Source organism: Sinocyclocheilus grahami, unplaced genomic scaffold (genome assembly GCF_001515645.1).
Source record: "Sinocyclocheilus grahami isolate Dianchi unplaced genomic scaffold, SAMN03320097.WGS_v1.1 scaffold2313.1, whole genome shotgun sequence".
NCBI lineage: Eukaryota > Metazoa > Chordata > Actinopteri > Cypriniformes > Cyprinidae > Sinocyclocheilus > Sinocyclocheilus grahami.
The window spans coordinates 46,231-55,063 of record NW_015507492.1 but is presented as its reverse complement, the minus strand read 5'-3'; positions in this window follow the sequence as shown (position 1 = coordinate 55,063).

The following is an 8,833-nucleotide window of genomic DNA, read 5'->3' as shown; positions in this document are numbered from 1 at the left end:
TGCAATGTTAAATTTCTCCAAATCTGTTTCGGTGAAGAAAAACTTTGAAGATCTGAGTACATTTTTAAACTAAATTGAATTTTTGGGTGAACTATTACTTTAACAACTATGTTTGACACAACAGAAATCACAGCATGTGTGTAAGCAAGCCAAAGAACTGTCATACCTGCAATAGGGCATTTCTTAAAGGCACACCAGCAAAACAACTGAATGTGTCTAAGTCTCTAACAACTTACTAATATTATAAATGAACCTCAGAATGGAAATAACTTTGTATTAAATGTGTTAATTGAAATAAAGGTGAAATTTAAATACTAGATTAATACTTAAAGTTAAAATAAAAACTTAAATGAAATCGAATTAAATGTTCCAATAAAGTAAAATAAAATAAGTTGAAGTAATAAATTACTAAAAGTAAATTTGAAATAAAAGTAAATTAAATATAAATATAAATATTTAAAAATACTCTAATAAAAAGGACAATAACAAGACAAAATGTGACAACAAAAATAAATAAAAAAGAGCTAATTAAAAACATTAATAAATACTATCATAGTAAAGAAATAATACTAAAGTAACACTGGTTTGAGCTACAGAAATGCACAACTTAAAAATAAAAATAAAATAATAAAATAGACGTTTTTAACTATTTTGTAATGAAAGAACCCTGCTTTCTTTCTTTTTTAAAAGAAGCCAAACCAAAAATGCTGCGCTAACAGTAGTGTTTTTAATGGTAAATGGCTTTAGTTGGGTGATTGTGTTCGCATGCGCTAGCGGAGCTGATCAGACCTCCACAGGCCTTTACCCTCATTGAATTATCTTCTCAATGAACTCCAGCTAATTAAGTTGCTAATGGTTTGTTAGAAGCCTGTTATTACCCTGATGAATCCAACGAAGGTGATGAACAACACTAAAGTCATGTTTGTTAGGGCTCTTTTGAATTTAAATGAGAATTATAGAAATGTGCTGCTTACAGACATAAAGAGACGTGGGCTGACGTGTGGAACATGAACAGTGGACTTGTTTGATTGATCTCTCATTGGTGCAGTATGATCAATGTAAAGCAGAAGTCAGCAGACTCTAAAGAGGACATGTTGTAACGCATATGTACTCTATTTGTAGATTGTCTGAGTATACAGTATTTAACTAAAGTGTGTGTTCAGGGGAAAAAGGCAAGACAACAGCTTTTGCAATCTAAAAGCTTGTTAATTTGTTGTTTATTGTCTACACACACATCTTCCTGAAACATATTAATACCCAGAGAGAAAAAAGTAAAGAAAAGTGAATAGGTGATGAAAATCATCCATTGATTATCCCTCCGAAATGATTAACACTGTGTGAATCTTTTCGTAGCAAAATTTGCTGCAAAATTTTTGATGTCGGCTAATAGACATGAATTACTGGCAAATCAACTTGTAAGGGCTGGCCTACATCTATTTTTGCTGCACTAAAACATAGAATTAAACCCATTGAAAATAATGCATTATAAACATATTTGTCAACACAATCTCAAAGCTTTTATTAGGCAAGTCAAGGAGTGAATTATTCACCCACTGCTTTAAAACAGACAGCTGCTGGGCACGATTCAAGTTAAATGCACAATGGCAGGCACACAAACAATTTATGTATATGGTAAATCTTGAGAGATTAAGTGTTTAAGTGGGTGGGCCTACATAAAACAGTGTGGGCAAAATGTAGCATATAAAAACTTTTTTGGCAAATTGGCAAAAGAAAATCCGGCACAAAGGTTCAATACACAAAACTTCTAAAGCTTTGATTAACATTAATGTTAATTTCAACTTTTACTAATACATTAAAAGTTGCATCTTTTAACATTTGTATCTGAGCTAACACAAATAACAATGAACAGTTCTATTTTTATTAACTAATGTTAACAAAGATGAATAAATACTGTATTGTAACAAAAGTACTGCTCATTTTTAATGTTTGTAAATGCATTAAAGGGGTCATATGATGCGATTTCAAGTTTTCCTTTCTCTTTGGAGTGTTACAAGCTGTTCGTGAATAGATAAGATCCCTGAAGTTGCAAAGATAAAGTCTCAAACCCAAAGAGATATTCTTTATAAAAGTTAAGACTCGTCCACGCCCTCCTAAAACGCCTCGTTCAAACACATGTCTACGTCACTCTGTGGAAAGATTTGCATAACACCGCCCAAATGTTCACGCAAAGAAAGAAGGCGTAACTTTATTGTTGCTGCTGCCGCCATGTTGTAAAGATGTTGTGTGTTTCGTTGCGAAAGCGAAACTACTTTTTTTGGCCTTCCAAAAGAGGACACGACTAGAAATCAGTGGTTAAGTTGTATTTACAACACTGTTCCAGAACAGTTCAACCCAAATATTCAGATGTGTGCAGCGCATTTTATGGAGGACTGTTTCCTGATCCTGGGAGAGTAGAGTACGTTTCATATTTAAACTGATGATTCAAACACAAGTTTTGAGCAGTGTAGAGTAGCGCTTGTTGTTTGTCATTTCTCCAATCACAAATGCAGACATGGTTTTATGTTTACGCGGCGTGATGCAACGCAATGCATAAAAAGACAGTATAAGTCATTATAATCAGTAATTATGTCCCCACTGGATGCAACAAATGCCTCGTTTATAATGGGTTTTATTGTTTTGTCCAGTCACTCCGGCTGGACATGGCATCACAGTATGGTAAGGGGCGTAACATTTCCGGTTCACGCTTGAGGTATTCGGCCAATCACAACGCACTGGATAGCTGGCCAATCAGTGCACACCTCGCTTTTCAGACCGATGAGCTTTGTAAAAATTGACACGTTTCAAAAAGGCGGGGCATAGAGGAGAAACAATAATATACAGTATGTGGAAAATAATGTGTTTTTTTAACCTTAAACCGCATAAACACATTTCATTACACCAAGTACACCAAATAATATTATTTTTAGCAACATCATATGACCCCTTTAACTTAAAGGAAGTTTATTGTAAAGCATGACCTCAGTCTGAGAAAATGGGGACTCAGGTTAAACACGCAAATAATCTCATAATCAAGAGTGCAAACATTGAGGACCGTAGAAATGTGTGCAGCTGCAAATATGCAGTTTGTTGTGGAGAACAGTATATTTCCATAAAGGACACATCTAGGCCTATTTAGCGGATCAAACACTGTACTTATGCTAATATGTTGCTTCAAACACTCTTGGCTCAGAAGTTCCAATCTATAAACCCATCACCCACTGTGGTCTGGTTTCATTTGTAGACAGTCCGGATTCATTGACTTAGTTTCAGTTGAGATATACAATATATACTTTTTAAAGAATTGACTGATTGTTATTTGTTCCACTGTTTTCCAATTCAACTCCACAAACGCTCGCATTTTACTATTAAGTCCTTACGTTGTAAACATAACATTGTGACATCTAACAGAAACTGACAAATCATAATTTTGACAAGCGTATTGTATGCACCTATAAGGAAGAGGGAAAATTAATCAATCAATTAACTGTAATTGATCATGAACACTCGTGTTTAATAATTTTTCAAACTAAATATATAAAGTTATATATTTATACATATAAAGTTATAGTGAAATAAGATGTTTATTGTTATGTTTATACTTTCATAAATTACATCCATTTATAAAATGGATTGATGGGACACATTTTGAGTTAATTCTTGCAAGACGTTTTTCTTATAATTGTCAAATTTTATAACGCACAATTCTGAATGCAATCTCACAGTTTTGAAATATAAGCTTAAAATGAACACAAAATTGTGATAAAGTCAGAACTGTGTTTTTTTTTACTTGCAAATTAAAAGATAAAAAAACCCAGTAAGAATTGTAAGATATAAACTCATTATTGTGAGAAATAAAGTCAGATCTGTTGTAAACTCTCAATTCGGAGAAAGTCCAAATTGTGAGACTTGCTATTTTGAGAAAAAAATAATAATAATAGTCAGAATTGCAGGATGTTAACTCGGAAATATAAACTGAAATGAGAAATAAAGTTTGAGTTGTATGTTGTAAACTTACAGGAAAAAAAGCGAATTGCGAGATATAAACTCAGAATTGTGAGAAATAAAGTCAAAATGTGTTACAGCACGTAAAACGTTTACCAGGTTTAGTTGTTGTTTTGGATAATTGGGGGAAAAATGGATGATGGAAATGCTCAGTCTAAACAATAAAGTTTTATGGCCTAAACTATCAGCTCATTCTCCCCTATTCTACAGCTGTGTCCTCTGATTAAAGAAGGACAAGTGTGAGAGGACTGTGTGTGTGTGCTAGACACGGCTTTACTGTCCCCCTGCTCTTAAAACACACACTCCTGTTTCATCCGTCATTCAGCTCTGCCATTAAACCTCCCTGTGTGAGCAATCAACAGCCCAACAAGCTTCCTGGCTCACTGCTGAGAGTGTGAGTGTATGCTTGGCAGAAGAAAGGGCACAGAGAGACACAGAAAACAGCTATGAGCGAGAGATGTGTTTGCAGGGTTTCTGACATCTTATGCCTAATGAGAGCCACTTTTGCTGTTTTGTACAGAGATGTCTGCGGCAGGCTTGCTTTGGTTCATCCACGGGTCAGCATCTCTGTAATGATCAGATCCATTGAAAAGCTCCCATGATAGTCACATGCACTTCCTCTAAAATATCCACATCATGCTCTCTAGGCATTAAAATACGTGATTGAAACTCTCAGCTGCTGATACTGATGCAGTTATTGTCCTCAGTGGCATTAAAAGATCTAGTTAAACCGAATAAATTTTCCCTAGCTGTTGTATATGGACCCCTGACTCTAAATGCGCAGCATTATGGGAGATCATTGGCAGTGAAGGATACATATGTGTTGCATTCTGGTGCAGTTATTGTCCTCAGTGGCAATAAAGGGCTAGTTCGCTCAAAAATGTTTTCAAAGCTATATGGACCCATAACGAGATTGTGGGATAACATTGGCAGCATCTTATTAGACAAGATGTTAATCAAAAACAGATCCGGATGTGTTATTGTTATTTCTTACTTACTGGAAAGGCAAAATTTTTTGAGGTTTTGAAGCCATGGGCAAGGGAGAGTTTTGTGACACAAACTTACAGTATTCAATATTAAAACGAATGTAATATTTCTCAAATGTCTGCTACAAATAAAAGGAGTTTGAAAATGCACAACTTAAAGGAACACTCCACTATTTTTGAAAATAGGCTTATTTTCCTACTCCCCCTAGAGTTAAACTGTTGAGTTTTACCGTTTTCGAACCCATTCAGCCGATCTCCAGGTCTGGCGATAGCACTTTTAGCTGTAGCTTAGCATAGATCATTGAATCCGTTAGCATCTCGCTCAAAAATTACCAAAGAGTATCTATATTTTTCCTTAGCCATATCGACCTAGAAAATCGCAACTTTTCATTTGCCGTCGGTCTTAGTACACAATGTAACTACAGAAGAGTCAAGTTAAAAATAGGAAAAAATATAGAAACTCTTTAGTCATTTTTGAACGAGATGCTAACGGTCTAATCAGATTCAATGATATATGCTAAGCTACAGCTAAAAGTGCTACCGCCAGACCCAGAGATCGGCTGAATGGATTCGAAAACGGTAAAACTCAACTGTTTAACTCTAGGGGAGTTTGAAAATGAGCCTATTTTCACATTGGAGTGTTCCTTTAAATACATAGACTACACTGTAAAAAAAAATCTGTAGTTTTTACAAAATAATTTTGGCAGCTGTGGTTGCCAGAGTAATAAACACATTTACGGCCAAAAACTGTAAATTTTACAGTATAAAACTGTACAGAAAATTTGAATGTAAACCAGTAAATTCAACAGTGCACACTGCTATTAAAATCTGTTTTGTACCTTTAACATACTGACAACCACCATAATAATGCAGGTGGTAAAAGAGAAAGCCACATGAAGAATCAAAGCTCATCACAAGTAGCTTCGCCACAAGCAGAAGTATATACTAATATATAGAAGGTGCACAGAGTCATTCATGCAAACACTAAACACCATCATGGTAACACACATGATACTTAAATAATGCATTAAACGTTCATTAAACAACAGAAGATGTAACATAAAGCCCAAATATACATAACTAATAACAAAAACTATTTTAAAAAACATGATTATTTAAACAAAATACTTTCAAATGTGGAGTGTCATGCAGGGAATTCTGGGAATGTCAGTTTACAGTTTTTGACTGTAAATTATACATTGATCTGTTATTTTTACTTCTAAAAACTGTAAAATTAAAAGAATTTTAATGTCAAATTCAATGAAATGTATGGTTAGATATTTTAACGATTTTAAATGTATCTCGTAAGGGAACTTACTGTTAACCTATTAACATTTTTTTTCCGTAGCGTTTTTACTAAATTTTACAGTTAAAATTACACTTATTTTTACAGTGTATATAAATTCATGTCCATTACAAAAAGTGTTGCATGTTAATACGTAGAAATGCCTTTTAAATTTGTACATTGTGTAATTGTACATGAATTTGTGAAAATCAGATTTACTTCAGATTCAAAATCATATTGACATCAAAACCCACACACTCATTTCATGTTAAACATTTTCAAATTCAAATTGGTAAATATGTAGAAAACACTGTTTTTCAAAACGCAAATTCTAAATGATCAGTATTATTATATATTAATATAATATACATTATTTTATATGAATTCATGTTAATTACTATAAAGCATTAGGGTCAGTAAGATTTTTATAATATTTTTGAAGGAAGTTTGTTGTACTCACCAAGGCTGCATTTATTTGATAAAAAAAAAAAGTGATATTGTGAAATATTGTTTAAATATAAGTCTTTTCTTTTTTGGCATATTATTACTATTTAAAATAACTGTTTTCTATATGAATATATTTTAAAATGTCATTTATTTCTGTGATGCAAAGCTGAATTTTCAGCAGCCATAACTCCAGTCTTCAGTGTCACATGAGCCTTCAGAAATCATTCTAATGTGATGATTTGCCTCTCAAGAAAAAAAGATCTTGATGTTGAAATGTTCTTGATACATTTTTGAATTGTAATATTTGTGATAAAAAAAAATTCTGGATTATTTGATGAATAGAAAGTTCAAAAGAACAGTATTCATTTGAAATAGAAGTCTAAAATCATAATGTCTTCATGAATTTAATGCATAATGCATTTTGATCAAGCTGTGTGTACATTGAGGAAAAAAAATGAACTTAAATGATTTTAGCAAATGGCTGCAATATAACAAAGAGTGAAACATTTAAGGGGGTCTGAATACTTTCCGTACCCACTGTATATATATATATATACTTACTGACCGCAAATGGTATATATTACAATAACATATTCATATTAATTCAAAATAAAATTGAAAACAACAACGGAAATTTATATAAGCATAGGCTAACAACTATTAATATATGTCTAAATCCTCAGATGTCAACATAAGCTCTCTGAGCGCATTCATTCACTCACTCTCTCTGTAGGTGATGAAGTGAGCAGAACTGTGCTGAACTTGCAGCTTCCTGCCCATTTGAGCACAGGAAGAGGGGTCAGACCCTATTTCCGCAGCCTTTGGTGGCATCCAGAAATTGCTTTTTTCCCTGAGATTGTAGAAGAGAAGGGGCACTTGATGGAGAGGGCCAGCACTCACTCTCGCCGGCCCCGCTGAGATTACAGTCCGCCCCGTGATTTATGGGCCAGAACCTTCCATGCTGCCTCTGTGTGAAGGAAGCAAAGATTCATACAGAAACAGGTGGTTATGGAGAAATGTTCTTAACTGCGGCCAGGTGCATCAACTGTATCCAAATGAAGATGGGAAATCTGAGTGTGTGTGTGTGTGTGTGGATGTAGCTGGAATGAGACCTGAGAGATGCTGTGTCATGGATGATTACTTTTTACTATTCCTGCAATTATTCGATTGATTGAACCGCTGTGAAATATGACTGACAGAAACTCCTGAATCTTTCTTGCACAGCGGAGATCTTGAAGTCCCACATCGCTCACTGGTGGTCTCCGGATGGGGCCAGGCTTGCATACGCGACCATCAACGACACACTGGTGCCCAAAATGGAGATCCCCATGTTCACCGGCTCTGTCTACCCTACGGCAAAACAATACCATTACCCCAAGGTAAAGATTATGCATGGCCATAAACGTGATGATAGTGCTGAAGATTATAATGTGTAATGCTTGAACGTTTTTCTTCCAGGCAGGAGAGGAAAACCCTGTCATCTCTCTTTATGTGGTGAATCTCAATGGCCCTCTGCACACCGTTGAGATGAGAAGACCGGAGGACCAAAGAATAGGGTAGGCTGACTGTACACTCATTTACGGCCCAAATTAATAGGTTTATTCTGTGGAAATCAGTTTACATCTGGTAAAATGTGTTAAATGCGGAGGCTCTAAAGGGACATGGTGATGGGGAAAAAACCGAGATGAGTGGAAAAATTCCAACCTGGTCTCATGGCAAAAACGTACCCAGGGGCACATTTTCGCGAGACGTGAAATACGTACCAATAAGTACATATCACGGCAGTTTCCAAAAGAAATGAACACTAGAGGCAGTAAAACTCTTGACACCTTTTATTCCTTTTCACACACATTTACAGAGTTTCGATTAATAAAGCGTAATTTTCGCACAATTACTTGAAGAATATCATGTTATGACTTCAAAACAATTTTAATATGCTGGGAGATTTGAAAACTGATGCTTTTGAACGTTAGCACCGCACATATCCAGCTTCACATCAATGAGTTTTCATCGACGGTAGGTTTTTTCGGTAGCTCACCGAGTACGGAGACGTACTTGAGAGGCGAGGAGCTCCGGTTCGAATCCCGTGTAGGCTAACTACGGTTCGACAAAA